General features: G+C 43.6%; 1 protein-coding gene across 1 annotated transcript in view; it reads left to right on the top strand.

Annotated features, from left to right (window-relative positions):
• The window catches only part of POFUT3 (protein O-fucosyltransferase 3), a 469,410-nt gene extending 455,703 nt beyond the window's left edge, over positions 1 to 13,707 (top strand). Inside the window, exon 11 of the transcript XR_015721965.1 lies at positions 7,318 to 13,707. The gene's annotated coding sequence lies outside the window, so the exon portion shown is untranslated. The remainder of the gene's footprint in view (positions 1 to 7,317) is intronic.
• Positions 13,708 to 13,937: the final 230 nt, after the last annotated feature.

The following is a 13,937-nucleotide window of genomic DNA, read 5'->3' as shown; positions in this document are numbered from 1 at the left end:
AGAAAAGCTCCAGACGAGTAATTCATAAATTTTCATTGACAAAATATCAAATTTTGCTGCATTAAAGATGTCCTTACAAAGGGACTGACGTGTCAAATACTACCCAAGGGACAGGGATTTTTCATAAAGTGACTGTGTATACCCTACAGTTCTCTCACTGGTAAGAGAAAGATAACCCCCTCAGAGAACGATGGTGGCAGCTTTTTCATATGCTAATGGTTATCATAGATTCCTTAGGAGGAGACTCATAGCTCAAAGAGGTGGAAATCTTCAGTTCCATCTTCAAATCACAGAGAGCAAAAAAAGATGGAATGTGGCTTTTCCCCCAAACCAAAGGAAGTTTGAAGAAGCTTCATCCACAGTGAGGTGCTAAGAGAATAGGCTTTTGGCAAAGCCTCCAAAGCAAGAAAGAATGTGAGAGAACAAACAAGAAGGCCCAAGATGAGGTTGGGAAGGTGAAGGACAGCTGCTCCAGGGAGGGTGGTAGTCTCCCGTCCTGACAGAGACTTCTCTGGGATGTCATTTCCAACCATTGATGGGCAGAGAATGATGAAGAAGGAACAGTGGGATTGGTGAGAAATGAGGCTGAAGGAACAGCAGTTCCACCCTGAAGGCCAACAGAGGCAGGCCTGACTGCAGAAAGGAAAGAGCCCCCTTCTCCAAGGGATTTAGGAAAGCCAGCTTGATGGAAGCCAGACGGAAATACAGTGAAAAGGCAGTCTCCAGAGTGGGACTAAGACTGCCACTGGGTCTGCAAGAGGAGGAGAGTAAGGAAACTTCTGCCTACTCACCTCAAAGTGTGCTTGTGCTCCCCTTGTGCTCCTCTTCAAGGATTCTGATAGGACCCCGTCAGCTGTGGTGTGGACAGTCCGTAGGACAAGCTGCATGGGTGAGGCACCCAGAGGAGAGATGGTGTCCAAGATGGAGAGTGCAAGTCTCTGCCCCTGGAGATCACTCTTCCTATTAATTCCTGAAAGGCAGGAGTGGAAAGGTAGAGGCCAGTGGCAACCAGAAACTTCAGCTTCCCTAAAAATAGAAAGGTCCTGGGCCTTTGCTCCTGCCCTGGGCTCTTTCCCCATTTGCATTACTGCATTGGCTTCTAAAGGCATTTGATGTTACCTCAGCACCTCGGAGAAATGCAACATCCATACGGGCTGGATTTACAGGAGAAAACATCATGGAACGGGTGGGGTTTGAGCTAGAACCTGACGGAGGGAGACAGAGAATATGTGTGTCTGTCTGAAGCCCCACTGGCTGATTCTAAGGCCTCAATCATGTCGAATCCTTTCTCCTGGATGGAGAAAGAGCTAACTCTAACACTAATAGACAGAGCACCAAGGGGCTCCCCAGCAGGTTCAGCATCACTGAGCCCTTAACCTAAGAGAAACCCTGAGGATTGTGCTGTTACGATGGAGCGAGTCACTGCTGTTCCAGCAGGTGAAAGAGTGTATAGTGAAATCAGTAGGAAAGGATAGTTTGGGGAGGGAGCAGTGGGTCAGGTGTCCTGATTCCTACTCCTGGTTATTTTATTAATTTACTATGTGTCTGGACAACTTGATGATATTCTGGACCTTCACTTCTTTATCAGTGGAATTAAGGGGTTGGACTAGGTGACCTTCTAATTTCTTAGTCTCAAAAGACCCATGACTCTAAGAAAGGTAACTATGCCTGAGTGTCTCTGCTCTCTGTTGGAGGTTAGAGGAAGTGGTGTTTGGTTTGGGAACTGTGAGGGAATCACAGGATCACTCAGTCAGTATTTACGGAGCCCTAACTGTGTGTCAGGCACCATCTTAGGGATGGAGATACAGTGGTGAACAAAATAGACAAAACATCCCCACCGTCACTGTGCTTGATTCTAGTGGAGGGGGGCAGAAAATAAAGAAAATAGATAAGACACAAGATATAGTACACTAAATAGTGATAAATGCCTACGTGTGACAGTGTCTAGAACTAAAAAAGGCTATGTGTCATAAACGGAGAGCAGAGGATTGAGGCAAACATCACGTATCTTTGGAACAGAATAAGAGTAAAATTTTCCTTTCTGTCCACCTGCTGTTCTAACTTCTACTTTCCTGAAAACAGGCACGCGTTCATTATACACACTTGGTATGTTCTAATGTGAGCAGGGACCGTGGCAAAAGTCACAGTGATCAGGCAGTTGTCTGTTGTTTGCCTGATGCCATGACATCTAGAATGTGCCTTCAAAGGCCAACGTGAGCCTTGCTGGGCAGTGGCAGGCACTGGTGATGGCAACCTGTTTTTACTTTTTCTGGACTGGTATTCCCTCCCATTTTTTTTTCCTTTTTGTATTTTTGGCCTGAAATTCTAAATGTAATGAACATTATTCAACCATTCTTTTTTACCACCTAGATTTTTTTTAAATTTACAATTTCACAGACTTTTTTTTTAACTGGGTAAACATCAAAGTTTTTAAACCTCTCTGTTTTGCAGATCCGTTTTCTAGGTTAATCTCATTAGTAGGTCTAGATAAGTCATAATATTTGTGTCAGAGAAAGGAAGTCAGCACGCTCCAGTATCTTAAGAAAATTACATTTTCTGAAAGCAAGTTGGCCTCTATCTAATCGCTGTAAGACACCTTTTTTTTTCTAGACAACCAAACACAAATTGGCTGATCCCTTGAAAAAAATAACTCAAGGGTCAGAGAAGAAGGTTAGAGTTTAAGTAAAACAAAACAACCTGAAAAACACTTAATCACCTAAGTTACCAGTAATCGGAATAGACAGGAAGTATATGAACCTATCACCCAGATTCAAATAGTAGAACTAAAGACCAATACTTAGAAATACATAATTTCTTGGGTAAAAAAAAAATCAAAGTTCAAATTCTAAGCCAAATTGCATCTTCCTCGTCATGGTCCCTTATGGAGTTGATGGGGGAATGAAAAGGGGGGTTGCTGAGAAGGGCCCACACTTCACCGGAGGGAACCTTGTGCCGTAGAGTACAAAGAGCAAAGACATTAGATAAAGTTGTGATGCTTGGCCGTGGATTTCCCTGTGTTGATTTTTAAGATGCCTGCTGGCTGAGTCAGAGTGGAGAGTGACAGCTGGCAACGTGATGGGGTAGAGGGTGGCAGTGCAAGCTGGGACAAAGAAGATGCAAGAACAGACTCTAGAACAGATGTGAGTTGCTGGAATAGCCCCGTGGGATCCACAAGCGTCCTGACAGCCCTCATCATTAATTTGCCCTACACGGTGCAGGGAAAAGAGGGCTCTGGTATTTTAAATTTATGTTTATGTGGGCTTTTTGAGTCTTTTTTATATTTTTTATTTTAAAGATTTATTTATTTATTTATTTTAGAGAGAGAGTGAGTGCAAGCAGGGGGAGGGGCAGAGGGAGAGGGAGAGAGAGAATCTCAAGCAGACTCTGTGCTGAGTGTGGAGCCCGTCTCCAGGCTCGATCTCATGACCCTGAGATCATTACCTGAGCCAGAACCAAAAGTTGGACACTCAACCGACTGAGCCACCCAGGTGCCCCTGGTCTTTTTTAAAGTGAGCTTCTTTACTTTTCTTACCTTCCCAGTGCTCAGGCACTTCCCCAGCCTACGTGTGGTTCTGTGTGTTCCACTGAGAACGTTTGAGCACTTACCCTAATGGTAATGAATTGTTGTAGTAATAGTAGTCATCACACTAGTAAAAGCAAACACTTATATTGTGCGTGGCCTATTTTCCAGTCCCTTTTCTAATTACATATATTATAACAGGGACTCTCATCCTCACAGCCATGCTATGAAGCCAGCACAGTGAGGAGACCTGAGTCACAGAGGAGTTCAAGGACTTACTCAGGGGCACACAAGGAGACTCACAGCTGGAGTAGGACACGGGGTTGTAGGAATGCCTAACCTGTGCCTTCCAGACTGTTCGCTTAATTTCCACTCATGGGGGGATGTGGGCTGGGGGTGCTGAAACTGTGCAACTGGGAGGATGTCCAGAGACCTCTTGTCGCAGCCCTGTCCTCGTCCACCCTAACACCACTGCAGTCTCTAGGGGCAAATGGTGCCTCAGGTTGGGAATGAGAAGTGCCTCAGCCCAGACAGAGAGTTCACAAGGGCATCCTGGACAGGAGAGCTGACATGGGGAGGGGGCCACCAAGGACGAAGGGAAAAGCAGGGCTATAGGGTGGCAAAGAAACACCACCGAGTCAGCGTCTCATGTGCCAGGAGAAGAACACTGAGTAGATGCAATATTCACGTGGAGATCATGTATTTGTGACCCCGACTCAGGACACATGGTTTGAAATGGAATCTGAAAATTTAGAATTTGGAATTGGGACTGTCCCCCAAATTCACTGACATTCCAGATACTGAGGCTCTTTTCAAGTCACTTGCTGAATGTGTGACTGCATTCAGCTGAGGAACAGGGTCACCTTGTAAAGGTGTGTGTGGGCCCATGTGTACGTGCGGAGTCTCGGGTTCCAAAGGGCTCTGTAGCCACCCAAACAAACAAACAACGCTGGCTTTGAACGGCTGGACAGACCGGAACACGGCCCATTCATTACACAGAGGTCTGTGCTTGCTACCACCCGCCCTTTGACATCACACATTCAAACATCCCTGCTGCATCTCCATATACTTATAGAGAAGACAAAACCCCAAACCCCAAAATCTTGCCTCAAATGCATGGCACACCTCTCTGGCATTAGACAACCTTCTGAGGGTTCTTTAATTAATTACAACAGAACAATATTCCTGACCTCCCTCCTGTGGCTACAACTGCCCGAGGCTTCCGCAAGCTGCCTTCTGGATAGCTTTGTCTTCTGATAATAAGAGACACTTCAAAAGAAATGTCCCCCTCTGACATGGAGAAGAGCCAGGGGAAATTCCCTTCAGAACATCTCCCATAAATGCTTCCATTTCCTGAAACAGGAACAGGAGGCCACAAAAATGAACTTGGATGAGGCACTATGGTGGCATTTGTCACAATGCATTATAATCATTTATTGTGATTTTCTGGTTCAACTACAAGGCACTCTGTTTTAGCCAGGATTTTACAGAGTAGCAGGCATACAATAGATACTCCCTAAGTTTTTACTGAAAGGGACGAATGAAATCACTGCTCCTGACATGATAAGGAACTTTAAGCTCAAGAGAAACACACACACACACACACACACACACACACACACACAAGGTACAAAACCAAAATAAAATTTTTACTTCACTGGTCATTAAGAAAATCAAATTAATAAACACAGTAATTCCCACAGTTATGAAAATATTTCTTTCTGCAATCTTTTCCCTCTCCCTTCTTTCAAAAAAGAAAAAAGAAATCTAGCTGATAGCTTTTCTTTTTTTTTTTTTTTTCAAGTAGGCTGCACACCCAGTGTGGAGCCCAAAGCGGGCTTGAAGTCACAACGCTGAGGTCAGGACCTGAGCCGAAATCAAGAGTCGGCCACTCAGCCGACTAAGCCACCCAGTTCCCCCTTTTAAGTTTTCTCTTACTATCAATAAAATACTTCTTCCAGGAAACTTACAGTATAAGTCTTCTTCGTGAGGGATAGTGAACTTTCAATGGGTGCTTACCCACCAATGGGCCAATTCCTACACAAAAGGCATTGTTATCCATTCAACAGATGAGAAACTGGGTCTCAGAGAGCTGAAACAGTCTGGTCTTTGTCACGTCGATATTAAGTGGCGAGGTTGTGATTCAAACCCCAAGAGCTTGCTTTCACCATTACAAATGACCTCTTCTCCAGGCTTATAACCTTGCCTTTTTTTAATCTCAGAGAAAAATTGAGCCAGAATCCTTAGGAAGCGGGAAGGGCCGAGGGAGTTGAGGAGTAATCAGGAGCAAGAACGCTGTCTTGGAGGAAGTTAGCCTTAATAGGAAGCATGGCATACAGTGAGACCTTAGGAGCTAGAGGCAATGGGTTGTTTATGGAAATGCCAGGCAGTGGTTTTACGAGGAGTGAATTTTAAACCTAGCCAGAAGGATAATGATATTGGGACCATTTGCTCCTGCTGAGTGAAACAGAGATGATGACACAGGGCAGCACAGTGCTCCAAACCCCAAGAATATCAGTATGAACGCCATTAGTAGGGCATTGGGCTGTTTGCTGGCTATAGGGCTTAGAAACACAAGAACTAACGTCAGAAACTTGAAGAGCTCTTTTAGCAGGGTAAGGGCACGTGAGAAAAATCCTCTGAGAGGCAGAAGAAACTAAAGCAATTGCAAAGGTGCTAAGACATACACACTTCAACATTTCTTAAAAACCACGGCTTGTGGGGGTAGCCGGGTCTCCCGTGGGCAACAGAGTCTGATGTGGCGGGTTTGGCCCAGTTGCTGTTGGACAGGGACAAGGGTGGATCTAGGCCTAGTTTAATTTTAGGGGTGCCAAATATCAGTCTCCAAAAGCTACCTCCCAAAGCCTGCCTACAGCATCAAAAAGTCCACCATTAGAATCGCATCGGGTTTAGACACAGGATTCAGAAAACCCCCATTGCTTTGCAAACTTCCAAGAGTAGAAACACACTAAATTGTTTCCAGTGTGGTATGGAAGTCCCCAAATAGAAAGTAAGTAAGACAAGCCGTTTCTGCAAGAAAACGTAAGATGTCCAAAGTACAGAGCACACAGCTGTGCCTGAGATAGTAGGAGACAGGAGAGAGAGGTTGGAGTGGGAGGTGGCATGATACAAATCACTCCGTCAGTCAGCACATGAGACCGAGTGTCTACGCGCCAAGCACTCTTCTAGGCATTGGATATATGTAATGAGCAAAACAGGCAAAAATTCTGCCCTCGTGTAGCTTATAACCAGGGAAAAATAGTGGTAAATTTTTCTGACTTGACCATTTCTTTTTGGCTAGGCCAATACCACGAGTGGGACGTTCTGCACAGAGAGCACCAGTAACAACAGCAAAATAACAAATAAACTTGGTCCCGCTTAAGCCAACAGAAGTCTGTTAGCTCTGTACTATCCTTGTTTCACCAGAGGAAACCAGGGTTAGAGTCTTGGGAAAGACGGCGCAGCTAGCAGGGACGGAGCTGGAATCAGGGCTCAGGTCTTGGTCACTGGAGAAGTAGCCCAGGGTAGAACATGGGCTCTGGGATCAACGGAACTAGAACCGAGGTCTGCCTGTGCTGCTCACACGACCTTGGGTGATTTATGTATTTTCGACTTCATTCAGTGTTCTGGTGTCCATGGTTGGGATGGTAGAACCTACTTTAAAGGGTGAAGAGCAAGCTAGCATGAAAACGGAAGTGAAATTCTTAGACCAATTCCTGGATTGCAGGAGGTGTGCAATAAATGAAAACCCCCATAACAACAAACAACAATTAATCCACGTTCTTTCCCTTTTCCAGTGCCTCAGACTTGTCGCCTGGACTGAACATCCACCTGAGGCTGCCAAGCCCCACCCTACCCTGGCCCATCTCCCTCTGCTCCTGTAAACTGCAGACAGGAAACAGACTCAAAGAAGCCCCAGCCATGGAGGTTCATCACTCCCATTCCACAGGCACAGCAATTGCACAGCATCAGCTGGTCTGTGGTGCCTTTTTTGGAGGCCATTTTTGAAAAGTTGTCCCTTTGAACACACAGAAGTCAGGAAATGCAAAATTAAGGTTCTCAGAGTAACCATAACTCACTCACAATGCACATCGAGGCATAAATTTCCCTGGAAGTACAACAACATAAAACACTGAGCACACCAGAGTGGGAGAAGTAAAGACTGTTGCTAAAGTCATAAATTTGAATTTCGTGACTTGGGTGCATTTTCATTGTCACCCATGACACTACATTAACATAGCATTCACACCAGAAATTGCAACATAATTCAGAGGCCCTTGTGCCTGTGACTGAGGTAGTTTTCTCTGTAGAGACCTCTTCTCAGACATTCACAAGGATTTCAAGAAAAAAAACAAAACAAAACAAAAAAACCCTGAGAAGAAATATTAGTCCCTTGGGAAATGCAGCGAAATCTACCCAGCATGAAAGGATTAGCTACATTTATTTTCTAGCAAGTTCTGGAAGCAAGCAACCGCTTTCCTTTCAAGGGCTACATCCCTGAGAGAAGGTGGCTTACTCAATCCTTGCCATCATCTGAATCTTCCACTGGTCTTGAGCGAGTGTGGGCTGTAGATGTCCTGTCTCCTCACCTGGGACAGGAAGGGTCAAATAAATGGGTATCGAAGACGTCTGTGTATGCACGTTGATACCTTGTGTATTTACGGTGGCAGTCCATCCAACATTCCTGTAACTTGTAGAAGTCAGAGCGAGAACTCCAGGGTCCTCAGGGTTCCCAAACCGTCAGAGACCCACAGGACCAAAGCACCTAGAACATGTCACCACCTCAGTTCCAGCCCTCCTTCTACCTGGGTCCCGGTCCGTTGTAAAAGGTGGTCTACTGATAACACTCTCTTTTCATAGAGGGAGGAGACTATGGGAACTCTTGTGGTCCTGTCTGCTCTGTGATCAAATATTCTTTGATCATAAAATCTTATCTTAACACAGATGATATTCCAAGACTAGCATTTTCCCCTAAAGTTTCCCAATTCCTTATTTTGAGTGTTTCCTTGTCTCAGAGAAGGTACACACTTCCTGCACAGAGAGGATGCTATTTCTCCCCAGAAAGGAGCCTTTCCAAGGACTATTAATTAACAGTGGAGACCGTCTATAGGGTGTTCACTGGATCCACAGTGTACCTCCCCCTTGTCTTATTCTTCCTTCTATGGTTATTTTAAGGTTTAGACAAAAAAATGTATATGAAGTGCCTGACATCTAATAGAGGCTCAACAGACGTCAGATAGTTTAAGTTACTTTACCAGGTAACTAGTACCCTCTTCTCTATCCTCCTCTCCCCTCCCCATACAGAGTGTGAGAGAAGGTTGCCATGCTCCACCCTAGGCTTCCTCTGCTCAGAGCACAAGCTAACCCTTAAAGGACTTCCACAGTCTCACTCTGTAACAGTCCCTCCAGGCCCTCTTGGATGTCGTCTCTTTCATTTTAGTAACCAGAACACAAAATCCAGTCAAGATGTACCTTTGGTCTTCCTTGCTCTCCATCGGGAACATGCCCTTGGTTTCCCTATTTCCCCCCATGGCTATCGCGCATCTGTACTTCACATGTAGTAAAAAGCTGTGACTAGTCTTTTCTCCAAGCTGCACCTGTGTGAGGACCGGGGCTGCTAAGTACATTACGAAGTCAAGGAGAGTTCAATCTCTGATACCTCATGCATCACACATCTGCACATCACCAAGCTCTGCAACCCTCCTTCTGCAGTGTTTCTCTGGTCCCCCCATCCTTCCTGTGTGCATGGCCCTGCCCCGAGACCAGTCGTGAGGGACTGACAGTTGGCCTCTTCCCGATCTATTCACATTCAACGTTGTGACTCAAAATGCTCTTCTTTAAATTTTCTTTTCTTTTTTGGGTCATGATAGAACTCTTAATCAGAGCCTGGCAAAGGCTTTATTTCCCCTCATGTCAAATCCTGACTCCTAATCAAGTTCTGCAAGGCTCTTCACTGGAGATAGCCTGTTCCATGAAGACTGGGAACTCTTGACGTTAGAGGCAAGAAGATCAAGGGGTGACTTAATAGTCATTTTCAAACACTTAGATACTTCTCATGTGAAGGATGTGTTTTTACCCAGGAGACATAATAAGAAGAAAGTTGAAACGGCCATTTTGGATTAAAAAAAAAAAGGAAAGAAAGAAAGAAAGGGTGTTTCGACTCTCAGATCTAGCATGTGTCCCGCTGCCTCCACAAGGGTCTCCTTAAACCTCCGGCTCTCCCCACTAAAACTTACCTTCATTTGACCCTACAGCCCTTTTCTACACCATGTATTTTAAATTAGTCTGCCACTTGGCTTTCTGACAGCTCTTGTATTGTTGCTTTGCACATCATTTACCTTGTTCGATATGTATGTCACACCTCTTCCAGGCATGGTATAATTTTTATTTTACGAAACCTTTCCAAAGCATTTGAACTGCTGCTGACTCCCACAATTTCAAAGTTCCTTCCATTGAACGCGATCACTATGTCCTTGCCCAATTGTCCTCAGGTCTCGATGACAGTTTCTTCTCATTCCTTCACCTACACTCTAAAAGCTTGTGCTCCTAAAGTGTCCACTGTTTAGTCAAAATTATTTTCTGATCTTACACAAGGAAAGTTTACGTTTTAAGGTTGTGGAATCTTTGGGAATCTGTGGACTGTTATAGACCATCTCTCCAGAGAATTGCACATACAAACAAACTTTGCCTTCTCTGAAGTCAGAAAAAAAGACTCCCTAGGATGAAATGAATCCCAGGAAATGTGTGCCTGTTCTGACCCACTTTCTGGTTATCTCATTGGAGCTACATGCTGTTGATTCCCACACTTGTATCTTCCTTCAAGGTCTCCCTCTTATGCTTCAAACAAATTCATTGACCTATTAAAATATGGTCTCTGACCCCTGTTCCTAATGAGTAAAATATTTTCCTTATTTTAAGGTAAATACTGTATCTTCCACATATTAACACTGTTTCTATACCGTAGGCCACAGAGAATTAATCCAATCCTTCTCTCCATGGTAACCATTCCCATATATGAAGACAGCGATGACAAACCCAGCTGCTTTGGTCTCTCTCTTAAAATGAGTGTCTCCAGAACACTCATCTTTGTCTGAATGAGTAATGACTTGTCATTGTCCCTCTAAAAATTGGGACTTACAATAGATCACAATATTCTAGGTAGGTTTTGACAGTGTAAAGTATCTATCGTCTCCTTTGTTAACACACATAACATTTTAAAATTACTCTGGTTTTTCTCATTTGTGTTCGTATTAAGATGTCAACTAGAACTCCAAAGTCTTTTCATAATTATTGCTGTTAAAACACATTTCTCACATCCTGTAATTCTATGGTAGGATTCTTTAAAAATTACCAGAATTCATTTTGGTTTCAACCTAGTATTCCAACAGCCAAAGTCATTTTTGAGTCTTCACTCAGTCATCCAAGCTAGTGCCAAGACCCTGGGGTGCAGGTCATTGGAAACGACTTCCATTTTGATACCGTTTCATTGATCTCTCAGTACTAGCAATGAAATCCTCTAACTAAACTATAGTTAAAACCAATTTGTCAACAAACATATAATGAAAGACTTTTCCGAATAGCTGGAGGGAAAACATATATTGGAGGTGAATAGTCCCTTGGCTTATCAGTCAAGAGATTCTCTTCAGAAAAAAAGAAATGGCCCATCTTCTTCTTAGCATTATTCCCAGTATCACTGCTTCACATATACTGAAAACATCGATCAACCATTCCTAGAATTTATCAAGAGATTTATTACAGGCTCACCCAATAATAGATCTCAGAAATTACCTTCCCACCATTTTTGATGATTCTGAAATTATTTGCTCATGTGTCAGTCTTCTGGTACCATTCTTCTCATTCCTCATACGTCTTCAGAAATGTGGTCAATGGGGGCACCTGGGTGGCACAGCGGTTAAGCGTCTGCCTTCGGCTCAGGGTGTGATCCCGGCGTTGCGGGATCGAGCCCCACATCAGGCTCCTCTGCTGGGAGCCTGCTTCTTCCTCTCCCACTCCCCCTGCTTGTGTTCCCTCTCTCGCTGGCTGTCTCTATCTCTGTCAAATAAATAAATAAAATCTTAAAAAAAAAAAAAAAAAGAAATGTGGTCAATGGTGTAAAATCCCACCTGCAAACGTTAAGGGCCTCCCTGGAAATTTCTTTGTGGATTTTTATGGATCTATACTTATTTCATAATAAAAGTATTTTTAAAGAAGTCCTATCTGCAAAGTTCCGTATCATAGGATATAATGTTTCTGAACCTAAAGATTTAGATATAGTTAAAAAGTTAGATGCCTTTTGGGGCACCTGGGTGGATCAGTCGGTTAAGCATCTGCCTTTGGCTCAGGTCATGATCCCAGTGTCCTGGGATCCAGCCCCATGTCTGGCTTCCTGCTCAGCGGGGAGTCTGCTTTCCCCTCTCCTCCCTCTCCTCCCAGCTTGAGCTTGTGCTTTCTGTCTGTCGCTGTCTTTGTCTTTTTCACTCAAATAAATAAATAAATAATCTTAAAAAAAATAAAATAAAAGATGCATTTTGTAGTAGCTCCCCTATTTTAGGCTTCAGTTTCTTCTTTACCATGTTTATTTTATTCTTTCTAGCTTGAAGACACTTTTCTTCATTACTGAAAAGTGAACCCCAAGGGAGTAGAACAGCTCGGTTTCCTGCCTGCCATCCGTCCTCAATGTACCATCCCTACCCTTCCCTTGTTTGTTATTATCTGTTCATCACTAATTTTGGGTGTCCCATTTTCCAATCACTTTTCTCTTTCTCTGGGTTATCCTTTTGATTCTGTTCTTACCCAGTTTCCTGTCATTCCTTTGCATTTGTTCTTGACCATGTGCTCTCCCCTCTGCCTTTCAACTGCATACTTTAAAAACCTGACTTCATTGGAAACCTCCTTGGTACAAAGTACACTGTGACATGTTTTCAGGTGCTCTGAACTGCTACACCAACCTTATTGGTTGAGAAGAAAATTGCTTCTCTTTTTATGACCATTTTAGTTACTCTTGTGTAAGGGTTTTCTTTTCATCTTTTGAGTTTAAATTATTTATGTACTAGAAAATTGCTCTGGCTTAAATGGGGAAAGAGATTTTAAAATTCTGTCAGTGGGCCAAGAAGATTTAAGACCTTGTGGAAATGGTATTGTTCCTCCAAAACTCCAACCTGCTCTGTCTGGGCCCTTTTAGAGTCCTCTCCCCCTGAATTACACTTTTTCATGCGGATATACTTCTGATTTCAGCGTTCTCTCTCATTAGGGGCCTGTGAATCCCAGCTGGGATTCTTTCAGATTATTTTCACTTGAAGTTGGATGTTAACCGTTAGAAACCATCCATCACCCCATCCCTTCGCCCTGTGTGGAATATTCTGGAGACTTCTTTCGTAGGCAGACTTCTGCTATGATTCCTACTGTAGAGTAATTTCTCCCAGACATTCAACAGAAATCACTTCATTCCACCCATGTCACAGCTGGGATGCTAGATTCCTGACAAGGGATGCGAAGGAGAGGGTTAACAGAGTTTCTGATAGGCCTTTATCTGACCTCCTTAAAAGCTCAATACTAGAAAAGTACAGATTAACACGTAGCAAGAAAATACATTCAGTCAAATATAATCCCATCTGTACCTGCCAAAATCTTCACTCTGCTTTACCAACATCCTTGTAATAACATTGTTAAAAGGTTCTGACACTTCTCAGATAAGCACTCCATTCAGTTCCCCAACTCCGTTCAGGAGGAAACAGGAAAATTCCAAATACAGTCAACTGAGTTATCAAGGTCTTCTTATCCAGTCTGTGAAGGATCCAAGCCCTTTGTTTGGGATGTATTAGTTCCACTCTGTACCACCACTCGGGGCACTTTGAGAGAAAAGATTCTTAGGTTGCCAGAAATGTTTTTATTTCACTTTTTATTAGCATGCCTAATAAAGAACTGGGTGAGTGAAGTTTCTGGAGCCAAGGCACAAAGCAAAGCTTGATGGTTCCAAGTAAATCCGACTTTGAGACACTTAGTTCCAAGATACCCTGACTTAGCGACAACAAGAGCTACCCCCAACACGGGCCTCCTTCCCACAGAAATTGCTAGAGCTTTCTTTTCTTTCTTTGCTGATCCGTTTTCTTGCTATTTTCTCTGTTAGAAAAGATAAACTCTGCATAGTGAAGCAAAAGTAGTTGTTTTTATTTTTTTATTATTTTTTTTTCACAAGAGAAAGACAAACACGTTTTTAACACTGCATCATACATGCACATGGGACACCCAGTGATGAGGGACCCAAGGGACCGGGTACAGCTGGGGCTTACCATTTTAGGCTAAACAAAGGGAAAAGGGGCTTGGGCTTCTGGCGGATTGAGGAAGGAAGTCAGGGAGGGATGGTAAAGAAGGGTTGCATGGTAAGGTTTGTTATGCAGGTTTAAGTCAAGGACTTCAC

Source organism: Ursus americanus, chromosome 27 (genome assembly GCF_024610735.1).
Source record: "Ursus americanus isolate L20-20 chromosome 27, mUrsAme1.1.p, whole genome shotgun sequence".
NCBI lineage: Eukaryota > Metazoa > Chordata > Mammalia > Carnivora > Ursidae > Ursus > Ursus americanus.
The sequence above is the reverse complement of the archived record's forward strand: the minus strand, read 5'-3'. Positions and strand labels throughout refer to the sequence as shown.